At 46.2% G+C, this 14,156-nt stretch overlaps 1 pseudogene; it reads left to right on the forward strand.

Moving 5' to 3' along the window:
• LOC135533816 (high affinity cationic amino acid transporter 1-like) overlaps positions 1–13,753 on the forward strand; it is a 37,664-nt pseudogene extending 23,911 nt beyond the window's left edge.
• Positions 13,754–14,156: the final 403 nt, after the last annotated feature.

Here is a 14,156-nt window from a genome sequence, read left to right on the forward strand (position 1 = left end):
CCTGAACCCTGGTGTTAGCCTATGTTCTGGTACTCAGGTTAGTATCCTCAACCCTACACCCTGTGTTCTGGTACTCAGGTTAGTATCCTCAACCCTGGTGTTAGCCTGCGTTCTGGTACTCAGGTTAGTATCCTCAACCCTACACCCTGTGTTCTGGTACTCAGGTTAGTATCCTGAACCCTAAACCCTGTGTTCTGGTACTCATGTTAGAGGACAATCATATATATCAACAGATGACGCCCATTAAAAAGGATTATCTCCATGTGTAATGGTCTGCCTGTGTCCTCTAACCCTAAGAGATTGATCCTCGTTCTGACTGTGTCCTCTAAACCTAAGAGATTGATCCTCGTTCTGACTGTGTCCTCTACACCTAAGAGATTGAACGAGGATCAGACTATGTCCTCTAACCTTAAGAGTACTGGCGTGGTAATACGATTGGTCTGTTAACAGAGCAGGTTAAGAGAACTAACGAGGCAGGTTAGGAGAACTAACGCGGCAGGTTAGGAGAACTAACACAGCAGGCTAGGAGAACTAACGCGGCAGGTTAGGAGAACTAACACAGCAGGTTAGGAGAACTAACACAGCAGGTTAGGAGAACTAAGACAGCAGGTTAGAGAACTAACACAGCAGGTTAGGAGAACTAACACAGCAGGTTAGGAGAACTAACACAGCAGGTTAGGAGAACTAATACAGCAGGTTAGAGAACCAACACAGCAGGTTAGGAGAACAAAGACAGCAGGTTAGGAGAACCAACACAGCAGGTTAGAGAACAAAGACAGCAGGTTAGGAGAACTAACACAGCAGGTTAGGATAATTAAATTGGCAGACTAGGAGAACTAATTTAGCAGTTTAGCTGAATTAATTTAGCAGGTTAAAAGGATGAGTTTTAAAGTTAGGAAAAAGGTTAGGTTTTGCTACAATGATAAAGTGAAAATGTTGTCCCCAATGTCACTACTTGATACTAGATAGAGCACAACTAGATAGCCAGAAACGTAAACAAACCGTCTGTGACAACAACAAATTATCAGTATCATAACACCAGAACAAAGAGCTCCACCCTCTCTCTTGCAAGTTACGGGAAAGTCTATGAGCCTCCCCTTCCGAAATGTGAAAGATACAAAATCCTGATTTATCCAAAGCTGCTTGTTATCTCATATGCATCTCGTTGTATCATGACAGATCAACGCTACCATTTCTGTTTACATAGTCTGTCCACCAGATTACATAGTACAATAGGACAGTGTTTCTCAAGCCTTTCCTCTGGGACCCCCCAGCAGTTCCATGTCTTTAATATATTCCAGAACTACCTGATTCAACTTGACAATTAATCATCATCACTTTATGTCTCTCTCAAATGTCAAAATGCTTTGTATACTGTTGTTTAGGATAGTTATCATTGTTTTAGTTTACTGTGGAGCCCCTAGTCCCAATCAACATGCCTCAGATTCCTCCTTTGTCCCACCCCCCACACATGCGGTGACCTCACCCAGTATAACCAGCATGTCCAGAGACGCAACCTCTCTTATCATCACCCAGTGCCTGGGTTTACCTCCGCTGTACCCGCACCCCACCATACCCCTGCCTGCACATTAAGCTCTGAATCTATTCTACCACGTCCAGAAATCTGCTCCTTTTCTTCTCTGTCCTCAACGCACTAGACGACCAGTCTTGACAGCCTTTAGCCGTACCCTCATCCTACTCCTCCTCTGTTCATCGGGTGATGTGGAGGTTAACCCAGGCCCTGTGTGTCCCCAGGTGCTCTCATTTGCTGAATTCTGTAACCAAAAAAGCCTTGGTTTCATGCATGTTAACATCAGAAGCCTCCTCCCTAAGTTTGTTTTACTCACTGCCTTAGCACACTCCGCCAACCCTGATGTCTTTGCCATTTCTGAATCCTGGTTTAGGAAGGCCGCCACAAATTCTGAGATTTCCATGCACAACTACAACATTTTCCATCACGATAGAACTGCCAAAGGGGGGGAGTTGCAATCTACTGCAGAGATAGCCTGCAAAGTTCTGTCATACTTTCCAGGTCTGTGCCCAAACATTTCGAGCTGCTCATTTTAAAAACGAATCTCTCTAGAAACAAGTCTTGCACTGTTGCCGCCTGTTACATACCCCCTCAGCTCCCAGCTGTGCCCTGGACACCATATGTGAATTGATCGCCCCCATCTATCTTCAGAGTTTGTTCTGTTAGGTGACCTAAACTGGGATATGCTTAACACCCCGGCAGTGCTACAATCTAAGCTAGATGCCCTCAATCTCACACAAATTATCAAGGAACCCACCAGGTGTAACCCTATATCCCTAAAGACTCTCATAGATATCATCCTGACCAACCTGCCCTCCAAATACACCTCTGCTGTTTTCAACCAGGATCTCAGCGATCACTGCCTCATTGCCTTAATGGGTCTGCGGTCAAACAACCACACCTGATCACTGTCAAACGCTCCGAAAACACTTCTGTGAGCAGCAGGCCTTTCTAATCAACCTGTCCCAGGTATTCTGGAAGGATATTGACATCATCCTGTCAGTAGAGGACGCATTGTTGTTCTTTAAAAGTAATTTCCTCACCATCTTAAATAAGCCCTTTCAAAAATAGAACTAAGAAAAGATATAGTCATTGGTTCACTCCAGACCTGACTGCCCTTGACCAGCACAAAAACATCCTGTGGCAGACTGAACTAGCATTGAATAGTCCCGGCGATATGCAACTTTTCAGGGAAGTCAGGAACCACTACAAGCAGTCAGTCAGGAAAGCAAAGACTAGCTTTTTCAAATAGAAATGTGCATCCTTTAACTCCAAAAGCTCTGGGACACTGTAAAGTCCATGGAGAATAAGAGCATCTCCTCCCAGCTGCCCACTGCACTGAGGCTAGGAAACACTGTCACCACCGATATATCATCAGGTGGGTATACACGATAATCGAGAATCATTTTTCTACAGCTGGCCATGCTTTCCTCCTGGCTACCCCAACCTCGGCCAACAGCTCCACACCCCCGCAGCCTCTTGCCCAAGCCTCCCCAGCTTCCCAGCTTCTCCTTCACCCAAATCCAGACAGCAGATGTTCTGAAAGAGCTGCAAAACCTGGACCCATACAAATCAGCTGGGCTTGACAATCTGGACCCTCTCTTTCTAAAATTATCCACCGCCATTGTTGCAACCCCTATTACCAGTCTGTTCAACCTCTATTCCATATTGTCCGAGATCCCTAAACATTGGAAAGCTGTCGCGTCATCCCCCTTCAAAGAGGTGACACTCTAGACCCAAACTGTTATAGACCGATTTCCATCCTGCCCTGCCTTTCTAAAATCTTCAAAGCCAAGTCAATAAACAGATCACTGACCATTTCGAATCCCACCGTACCTTCGCTGCGCAATCCAGTTTCCGAGCCGGTCACGGGTGCACCTCAACCACGCTAAAGGTACTAAATGATATCATAACCGCCATCGATAAAAGACATTACAGTGCAGCCGTCTTCATCAAAGGCTTTCGACTCTGTCAATCACCGCATTCTTATCGGCAGACTCAACAGCCTTGGTTTCTCAAATGATTGCCTCGCTTGGTTAACTAACTCCTTCTCAGACAGAGTTCAGTGTGTCAAATCGGAGGGTCTGTTGTCCTGACCTCTGGCAGTCTATGGGGGTACCACAGGGTTCAATTCTCGGGGCGACTCTTTTCTCTGTATATATCAACGACATCGCTCTTGCTGCAGGTAATTCCCTGATCCACCTCTACGCAGACGACACCATTACATTTACATTTACATTTAAGTCATTTAGCAGACGCTCTTATCCAGAGCGACTTACAAATTGGTGAATTCACCTTCTGACATCCAGTGGGACAGCCACTTTACAATAGTGCATCTAAATCATTTAAGGGGAGGGGGGTGAGAAGGATTACTTATCCTATCCTAGGTATTCCTTGAAGAGGTGGGGTTTCTGTATACATCTGGCCCTTCATTGGACACTGTGTTAACTAACCTCCAAATGAGCTTCAATGCCATACAACACTACTTCCGTGGTCTCCGACTGCTCTTAAACGCTAGTAAAACCAAATGCATGCTTGTCAACCGTTCGCTGCCCACACCCGCCTGCCTGACTAGCATCACTACTCTGGACGATTCTAACTTAGAATACGTGGACAACTACAAATACCTAGGTGTCTGTCTAGACTGTAAACTCTCCTTCCAGACTCATATTAAACATCTCCAATCCAAAAATAAATCTAGAATTGGCTTCCTATTTTGCAACAAGCCGCCTTCACTCACGCAGCCAAACTTACCCTTGTAAAACTGACTATCCTACCGATCCTCTACTTCAGCAATGTCATTTACAAAATAGCTTCCAATGCTCTACTCAGCAAACTAGATACAGTCTATCACAGTGCCATCCTTTTTGTTACCAAAGCCCCATATACTACCCACCCACTGCGACCTCTATGCTCGTTGGCTGGCCCTCACTACATATCTGTCGCCAAACCCGCTGGCTCCAGGTCGTCTTTGCTAGGTAAATCTCCGCCTTATCTCAGCTCACTGGTCACCATAGCAACACCCACCTGTAGCACGCGCCTACCAGGTATATTTCAAAGGCAACTTTGGCCGCCTTTCCTTCCAGTTCTCTGCTGCCAATGACTGGAAGAAATTGCAAAAATTGCTGAAGCTGGAGACTTTTATTTCCCTCACTACCTTTTTAACATCAGCTATCAGAGCAGCTAACCGATCGCTGCATCTCTACATAGCCCATCTGCAAATAGCGCACCCATTCTACCTCATCCCCATATTGTTTTTATTTGACTTTTCTGCTACTTTGCACACTAGTATTTCTACTTGCACATCATCATCTGCTCATCTATCACTCCAGTGTTAATTTGCTAAATTGTAATTACTTCGCTACTATGGCCTATTTATTGCCTTACCTCCGCACGCCATTCGCACACACTGTATATAGACTTATTTTTTTCTATTGTGCTATTGACTGTACGCTTGTTTATTCCATGTGTAACTCTGTGTTGTTGTTTGTGTCACACTGCTTTGCTTTATCTTGGCCAGGTAGCAGTTGTAAATGGGAACCTGTTCTCAACTGGCCTACCTGGTTAAATAAAGGTGTTCTCAACCAGCCTACCTGGTTAAATAAAGGTGTTCTCAACCAGCCTACCTGGTTAAATAAAGGTGTTCTCAACTGGCCTACCTGATTAAATAAAGGTGTTCTCAACTGGACTACCTGTTTAAATAAGGTGTTCTCAACCAGCCTACCTGGTTAAATAAAGGTGTTCTCAACTGGCCTACCTGATTAAATAAAGGTGTTCTCAACTGGCCTACCTGGTTAAATAAAGGTGTTCTCAACCAGCCTACCTGGTTAAATAAAGGTGTTCTCAACTGGCCTACCTGATTAAATAAAGGTGTTCTCAACTGGACTACCTGTTTAAATAAAGGTGTTCTCAACCAGCCTACCTGGTTAAATAAAGGTGTTCTCAACCAGCCTACCTGGTTAAATAAAAGTGAAATAAATAAAAAATAAAATCAAAACTTTGACCGTTCAGAGCTACAACAAAATAATGAAACGTCTGGGAGTCCGCAAGGAGAAGGGTTGAGAAACACTGCAATATGGAAATAGCAGGCTAGGAGAACTAACACAGTAGGTTAGGAGAACATTTGGGACACAGTAAAACTCCTCTCTGTTCCAGGTACCAACCAGAGCATCCCAGCTCCTTGGCCTATCAGATGGCCAGTACCGTGGAGGAGATGGAGCTAAGTGATGGTATCTCCGCCCCTAGTATGGGCATCCTGCCTGGTGTGAAGGAGCACTTCAGCATGAAGACTGTCCTGTTCCCTGACAACACTGAACCCTCAGCCCTGTCCGGCTTCACTGTCAACATCACTGTCAGCCTCATGGGTAAAGGGGGTACAGGAAGACTACAGATAAGCTACACACACACACACACACACACACACACACACACACACACACACACACACACACACACACACACACACACACACACACACACACATATCTCCCCTCCCATCCTTCTCCGTCGTCTCCTCCCTTCTCATCCCTTTCTATCTCTCCTCTGTCATCTATTGCCTGCCCTCCCTCTCCTCCATTGCCTGCCCTCCTCTCCTCCCTCCTCCTCCCTCTCCTCCTCTCCTCCCCTCTTCCACCTCCTCTCCTCCCGCCTCCCTGCAGTGTGGAACATCGTAGCTCTGACCGTCATCTTCATGGTGTGTCTTTTCCTCCTCTCCTCCCTCTCTTCCCCTCTTCCTCTCCTCCTCTCCTCCCTCTCTTCCCCTCTTCCCCTCCTCCTCCTCCTCCTCCTCCTCCCCTATAGGCCTTCTGATCCTGGTGTTCAGTATACTAGCAGTACAGGGTGGATTTGCAGTGTGGAACATCGTAGCTCTGACCGTCATCTTCATGGTGTGTGTTCTCCTCACCTTTATAATCTGGAGACAACCAGAGAGCAAGACCAAGCTGTCCTTTAAGGTGGGTATACAATACCTAACCCCACCAAGACCCCAACACCCTAACACCAAGACCCTAACACCAAGACCACCAAGACCCTAACACCAAGACCCCAACACCAAGACCCCAACACCAAGACCCCAACACCAAGACCTTATCACCAAGACCCCAACACCAAGACCCTAACACCAAGAACCCAAAACCAAGACCCCAACACCCTAACACCAAGACCCCAACACCAAGACCCTAACACCAAGACCCTAACACCAAGACCCCAACACCAAGACCAATCCACCCCATACTAAAACCTCTCACCCCAACAAGATAAAGCACATTGGACCAAATAACCTCCTCGCTGTTACCTTTCTGCCAATCTAGGCTGCTTTGAAGGGTCCTGCCCATTACACAAACTCCCAATCACCCTCTTGACACGCCCCCTCTCCTGCCAACTAGTCACACCTGAACTCACTGTGATAATCACCTCTCCTGAACTCACTGTGATAATCACCTCTCCTGAACTCACTGTGATAATCACCTCTCCTGAACTCACTGTGATAATCAACTCTCCTGAACTCACTGTGATAATCAACTCTCCTGAACTCACTGTGATAATCAACTCTCCTGAACTCACTGTGATAATCACCTCTCCTGAACTCACTGTGATAATCACCTCTCCTGAACTCACTGTGATAATCACAGACAAAAGTTGGCAGATCTGCTGTACTGACTTCAGACTGTAAAGCAAAACGTAGAACACCATTGTGTTTGTTAGAGTCTCATCTTTCCATAGATAGGTCATAATAGTTTATAGGCCTAACCATTTGGATGCTATGAACGATTTTGTGAGAATAATGATTTTTGGGATGTATCATGGTCTGACAAACACCTCCATCACCCCCATCTTCATGTCTCATGGTCTGACAAACACCTCCAACACCCCATCTTCATGTCTCATGGTCTGACAAACACCTCCATCACCCCATCTTCATGTCTCATGGTCTGACAAACACCTCCAACACCCCATCTTCATGTCTCATGGTCTGACAAACACCTCCAACACCCCATCTTCATGTCTCATGGTCTGACAAACACCTCCAACACCCCATCTTCATGTCTCATATGGTCTGACAAACACCCCATCTTCATGTCTCATGGTCTAACAAACACCTCCAACACCCCATCTTCATGTCTCATGGTCTGACAAACACCTCCAACACCCCATCTTCATGTCTCATAGTCTGACAAACACCTCCAACACCCCATCTTCATGTCTCATGGTCTGACAAACACCCCATCTTCATGTCTCATGGTCTGACAAACACCTCCAACACCCCATCTTCATGTCTCATGGTCTGACAAACACCCCCAACACCCCATCTTCATGTCTCATGGTCTGACAAACAACTCCAACACCCCATCTTCATGTCTCATGGTCTGACAAACACCTCCAACACCCCATCTTCATGTCTCATGGTCTGACAAACACCTCCAACACCCCATCTTCATGTCTCATGGTCTGACAAACACCTCCAACACACCATCTTCATGTCTCATGGTCTGACAAACACCTCCAACACCCCATCTTCATGTCTCATGGTCTGACAAACACCTCCAACACCCCATCTTCATGTCTCATGGTCTGACAAACACCTCCAACACCCCATCTTCATGTCTCATGGTCTGACAAACACCCCATCTTCATGTCTCATGGTCTAACAAACACCTCCAACACCCCATCTTCATGTCTCATGGTCTGACAAACACCTCCAACACCCCATCTTCATGTCTCATAGTCTGACAAACACCTCCAACACCCCATCTTCATGTCTCATGGTCTGACAAACACCCCATCTTCATGTCTCATGGTCTGACAAACACCTCCAACACCCCATCTTCATGTCTCATGGTCTGACAAACACCTCCAACACCCCATCTTCATGTCTCATGGTCTGACAAACACCCCCAACACCCCATCTTCATGCAGAAGTGTGACATTATTGGATGCGCTGGATTGAGACGCATCCAAACTGTCTCCAGAGAAGGTTTCTTGTCTGCATTTATAAAGTCGTGTACCCTTACGGAAAACCAACACGTTGTAGCCGAGGTATCTTCAAGGTGGGCGGCAGGGTAGCCTAGTGGTTAGAGCGTTAGACTAGTAACCGGAAGGTTGCAAGTTGAAATCCCGAGCTGACAAGGTACAAATCTGTCGTTCTGCCACTGAACAGGCAGTTAACCCACTGTTCCTATGCCATCATTGAAAATAAGAATTTGTATTTTACTGACTTGCCTAGTTCAATAAAGGTTTAAAAAATGTAAAGGGTGTGACTGCGGTAGATATACATTCATTGCTCGACCCTAGCGTTCCAACATAGGTAATTGGACCATTAATCTGCATTGTGAATTGATGAGTAAATTAATGATTTTTTTCTTAACGGAAAACCAAATTGTCCATTTTACTTGTTGTCTGCTTGTTTTAGACAACTACAAAACTACATTTAAGAAAAGTACAACATATCTAAATGTTATTTTTCAACACTGCCTGCTTCTGAGTGTTCTCACTACATAGAAAAACATAATATTGTAAGGTTTCCCTTATGTGGGGTGGCAGGTAGCCTAGTGGTTAGAGACAAGTAGTCTAGTGGTTAGAGGTAGGTAGCCTAGTGGTTAGAGTAGGTAGCCTAGTGGTTAGAGGCAGGTAGCCTAGTGGTTAGAGGCAGGTAGCCTAGTGGATAGAGGCAGGTAGCCTCGTGGTTAGAGGCAAGTAGCCTAGTGGTTAGAGGCAGGTAGCCTAGTGGTTAGATTAGGTAGCCTAGTTGTTAGAGGCAGGTAGCCTAGTGGTTAGAGGCAGGTAGCCTAGTGGTTAGAGGCAGGTAGCCTAGTGGTTAGAGTAGGTAGCCTAGTGGTTAGAGCAGGTAGCCTAGTGGTTAGAGTAGGTAGCCTAGTGGTTAGAGGCAGGTAGCCTAGTGGTTAGAGGCAGGTAGCCTAGTGGTTAGAGGCAGGTAGCCTAGTGGTTAGAGTAGGTAGCCTAGTGGTTAGAGCAGGTAGCCTAGTGGTTAGAGTAGGTAGCCTAGTGGCTAGAGGCAGGTAGCCTAGTGGTTAGAACAGGTAGCCTAGTGGCTAGAGGCAGGTAGCCTAGAGTTAGAGTAGGTAGTCTAGTGGTTAGAGCAGGTAGCCTAGTGGTTAGAGTAGGTAGCCTAGTGGTTAGAGGTAGGTAGCCTAGTGGTTAGAGTAGGTAGTCTAGTGGTTAGAGGTAGGTCATCTAGTGGTTAGAGGTAGGTAGCCTAGTGGTTAGAGCAGGTAGCCTAGTGGTTAGAGTAGGTAGTCTAGTGGTTAGAGGTAGGTCATCTAGTGGTTAGAGGTAGGTAGCCTAGTGGTTAGAGCAGGTAGCCTAGTGGTTAGAGTTAGGTAGCCTAGTGGTTAGAGCAGCATAGCCTCAGTGGTTAGGGAAGGTAGCCTAGTGGTTAGAGCAGCATAGCCGAGTGGTTAAAGCAGCATAGCCTAGTGGTTAGGAAACGTAGCCTAGTGGTTAGAGCAGGTTGCCTAGTGGTTAGAGCAGCGTAGCCGAGTGGTTAGAGCAGCATAGCCTAGTGGTTAGAGGTAGGTAGCCTAGTGGTTAGAGCAGCATAGCCTAGTGGTTAGGGAAGGTAGCCTAGTGGTTAGAGCAGCATAGCCGAGTGGTTAAAGCAGCATAGCCTAGTGGTTAGGAAACGTAGCCTAGTGGTTAGAGCAGGTTGCCTAGTGGTTAGAGCAGCGTAGCCGAGTGGTTAGAGCAGCATAGCCTAGTGGTTAGAGGTAGGTAGCCTAGTGGTTAGAGCAGCATAGCCTAGTGGTTAGGGAAGGTAGCCTACTGGTTAGAGCAGCGTAGCCTAGTGGTTAGAGCAGCATAGCCTAGTGGTTAGGGAAGATAGCCTAGTGGTTAGAGCAGGTAGCCTAGTGGTTAGAGCAGCATAGCCTAGTGGTTAAAGCAGCATAGCCTAGTGGTTAGGGAAGGTAGCCTAGTGGTTAGAGCAGCATAGCCTAGTGGTTAGAACAGCATAGCCTAGTGGTTAGGGAAGGTAGCCTAGTGGTTAGAGCAGCATAGCCTAGTGGTTAAAGCAGCATAGCCTAGTGGTTAGGGAAGGGAGCCTAGTGGTTAGAGCAGGTAGCCTAGTGGTTAGAGCAGCATAGCCTAGTGGTTAGAGCAGCATAGCCTAGTGGTTAGGGAAGGTAGCCTAGTGGTTAGAGCAGCATAGCCTAGTGGTTAGAGCAGCATAGCCTAGTGGTTAGGGAAGATAGCCTAGTGGTTAGAGCAGGTAGCCTAGTGGTTAGAGCAGCATAGCCTAGTGGTTAGAGCAGCATAGCCTAGTGGTTAGGGAAGGTAGCCTAGTGGTTAGAGCAGCATAGCCTAGTGGTTAAAGCAGCATAGCCTAGTGGTTAGGGAAGGTAGCCTAGTGGTTAGAGCAGCATAGCCTAGTGGTTAGAGCAGCATAGCCTAGTGGTTAGGGAAGGTAGCCTAGTGGTTAGAGCAGCATAGCCTAGTGGTTAAAGCAGCATAGCCTAGTGGTTAGGGAAGGGAGCCTAGTGGTTAGAGCAGGTAGCCTAGAGGTTAGAGTGTTGCACTAGTATCCGAAAGGTTGCAAGATCTAATCCCCGAGCTGACAAGGTAAAAATCTGTTGTTCTGCGCCTGAACAAGGCAGTTAACCCACTGTTCCTAGACCAGTTAACCCACTGTTCCTAGACCAGTTAACCCACTGTTCCTAGACCATCATTATAAATAAGACTTGCCTAGTTAAATGAAGGTTAAATAAAATACCCCTTGTGATGTCCTAGCAGCCATGTGAATGAGTGCTAGCTAGCTAACGACTGGAACATTAAGTTATCCAAGACCAACAGCACAAACAAACAGACTATATAAAGTGGGGAGAACAAGTATTTGATACACTGTCGATTGTGCAGGTTTTCCTACTTACAAAGCATGTAGAGGTCTGTAATTTTTATCATAGGTACACTTCAACTGTGAGAGACGGAATCTAAAACACAAATCCAGAAAATCACATTGTATGATTTTTAAGTAATTAATTTGCATTTTATTGACATAAGTATTTGACGAAAGGATTTGATCACCTACCAACCAGTAAGAATTCCGTCTCTCACAGATCTGTTAGTTTTTCTTTAAGAAGCCCTCCTGTTCTCCACTCATTATCTGTATTAACTGCACCTGTTTGAACTCGTTACCTGTATAAAAGACACCTGTCCACACACTCAATCAAACAGACTCCAACCTCTCCACAATGGACAAGACCAGAGAGCTGTGTAAGTACACCTTATTGAGGGGTGGATGGAAGGGGCCATGTAACACGAGATCTTGGCCAACAACCTCCTTCCTCAGTAAGAGCATTGAAGATGGGTTGTGGATGGGTCTTCCAGCATGACAACGACCCGAAACACACAGCCAGGGCAACTGAGGAGTGCCTCCGTAAGAAGCATCTCAAGGTCCTGGAGTGGCCTAGCTAGTCTCCAGTCCTGAACGCAATAGAAAATCTTTGGAGGGAGCTGAAAGTCCGTATTGCCCAGTGACAGCCCCGAAACCTGAAGGATCTGGAGAAGGTCTGTATGGAGGAGTGGGCCAAAATCCCTGCTGCAGTGTGTGCAAACCTGGTCAAGAACTACAGGAATCGTATGATCTCTGTAATTACAAACAAAGGTTTCTGTACCAAATATTAAGTTCTGCTTTTCTGATCTATCAAATACTTATGTCATGCAATAAAATGCAAATTAATTATTTACAAATCGTACAATGTGATTTTCTAGAATTTTGTGTACCTATGATAAAAATTACAGACCTCTACATGCTTTGTAAGTAGGAAAACCTGCAATATCGGCAGTGTATCAAATACTTGTTCTCCCCACTGTAGTTACAAATAGTGAGTGGAGGTACTAACAGACAAGTTAAATGTCTTTGATTAAATGTTTTCCACCTTCGTGTGTCTTGCTTGGACACCATCTCCCACACCAAATAGACTTTTCTCACAGGCTCCATATATCCCTACGTGGGAGAAGGTTGGGAGATTTTACCTTGTTTGACCTGAACAACATAATATATTTTTGGCATGTTTTGTTACTTCTGTATAAAAGAAAATCGACGACAAAGTAGGCTCTTTTACACAATATTTGTTTTTTCCAATTTGTTGTCGAGGAGAATTTCTTATTTTAAGGTGAATATCGACTCGGATTACGCCTCTTGTTTCTGACTAGCTGACCTCTGCATGACCTTTGTATTTTACCTCCGACCCCTTAAGGTGCCCCTGTTGCCGTTCATCCCAGTGGTCAGCATGTTTGTCAACGTCTACCTGATGATGCAACTGGACAGAGGCACGTGGATACGCTTCGCTGTCTGGATGGCTATAGGTAAGAAACTATTTTCTATAACAATGTCATCTCTATTGAGATATCCTCTTCCAAGACATTATCAGAATATTATCAACTCCTCTATAGAGAGATACCGCTGCTGGCTTGGCTCTGAAGCTAAGCAGGGTTGGTCCTGGTCAGTCCCTGGATGGGAGACCAGATGCTGCTGGCTTGGCTCTGAAGCTAAGCAGGGTTGGTCCTGGTCAGTCCCTGGATGGGAGACCAGATGCTGCTGGCTTGGCTCTGAAGCTAAGCAGGGTTGGTCCTGGTCAGTCCCTGGATGGGAGACCAGATGCTGCTGGCTTGGCTCTGAAGCTAAGCAGGGTTGGTCCTGGTCAGTCCCTGGATGGGAGACCAGATGCTGCTGGCTTGGCTCTGAAGCTAAGCAGGGTTGGTCCTGGTCAGTCCCTGGATGGGAGACCAGATGCTGCTGGCTTGGCTCTGAAGCTAAGCAGGGTTGGTCCTGGTCAGTCCCTGGATGGGAGACCAGATGCTGCTGGCTTGGCTCTGAAGCTAAGCAGGGTTGGTCCTGGTCAGTCCCTGGATGGGAGACCAGATGCTGGTTTTGGAGGCACTTTGTCCTCTGGTCTAAAAACATATCCCAATGCCCCAGGGTTAAATCAAAAAATAAAATAAATATATCCTCTTCCAAGACATTCCATTATTAACCCCTCTGTTTATTGCAGGGTTTGTGATCTACTTTGGCTACGGGATCCACCACAGTGCTGAGGCGGCTCTGGACCGCTCCTCTCCTGGGTCTGATGTAGAGCTGAACGGCTACATAGCCAGCCACTCAAACAACATGGAGCCCATGTCTCCTGAGAAAGAGGCGTTTCTACATAATGGTCTGGAGGCCCGGGGAGAGGAGGACCGAGACCTGTAGAGTGCTGGGACCCAGCTGACAACTGCCACAGCCTGCCCTGACCACATATCACACCTTATCACGCCCCTTTGGAACTTTTGTCTGTCTGGTACCTTTATCAAACAGGATAGAACCCTATTGGAATGAACCGTCTCATTTTTGGATGTACCATGCCGTTTTTTAACAGGGTCCTGGATTTAGACTTTAGTCTAACATCTCACAGTGGCACATGTAGCTTCTCGCAGGTGTTCCTGGGAAGTACAATTCTAATGCAGAAAATAAAGGAGTAGAGAAAAAGAAGGAAGAGAGGATAGACTGCTGTTTGTTCCTGAGGGTGTATTGTGAGCTCACATGGGGTTTCCTACTACAGACAGGAGAACCATATCAACCTAGAGAAACTGAGCAGACATCTTGGATCTTGTCCTCCTCCATTTTAGGGAGAGT

The sequence above is a fragment of the Oncorhynchus masou genome, unplaced genomic scaffold (assembly GCF_036934945.1).
Source record: "Oncorhynchus masou masou isolate Uvic2021 unplaced genomic scaffold, UVic_Omas_1.1 unplaced_scaffold_2683, whole genome shotgun sequence".
Taxonomy (NCBI): Eukaryota; Metazoa; Chordata; class Actinopteri; order Salmoniformes; family Salmonidae; genus Oncorhynchus; species Oncorhynchus masou.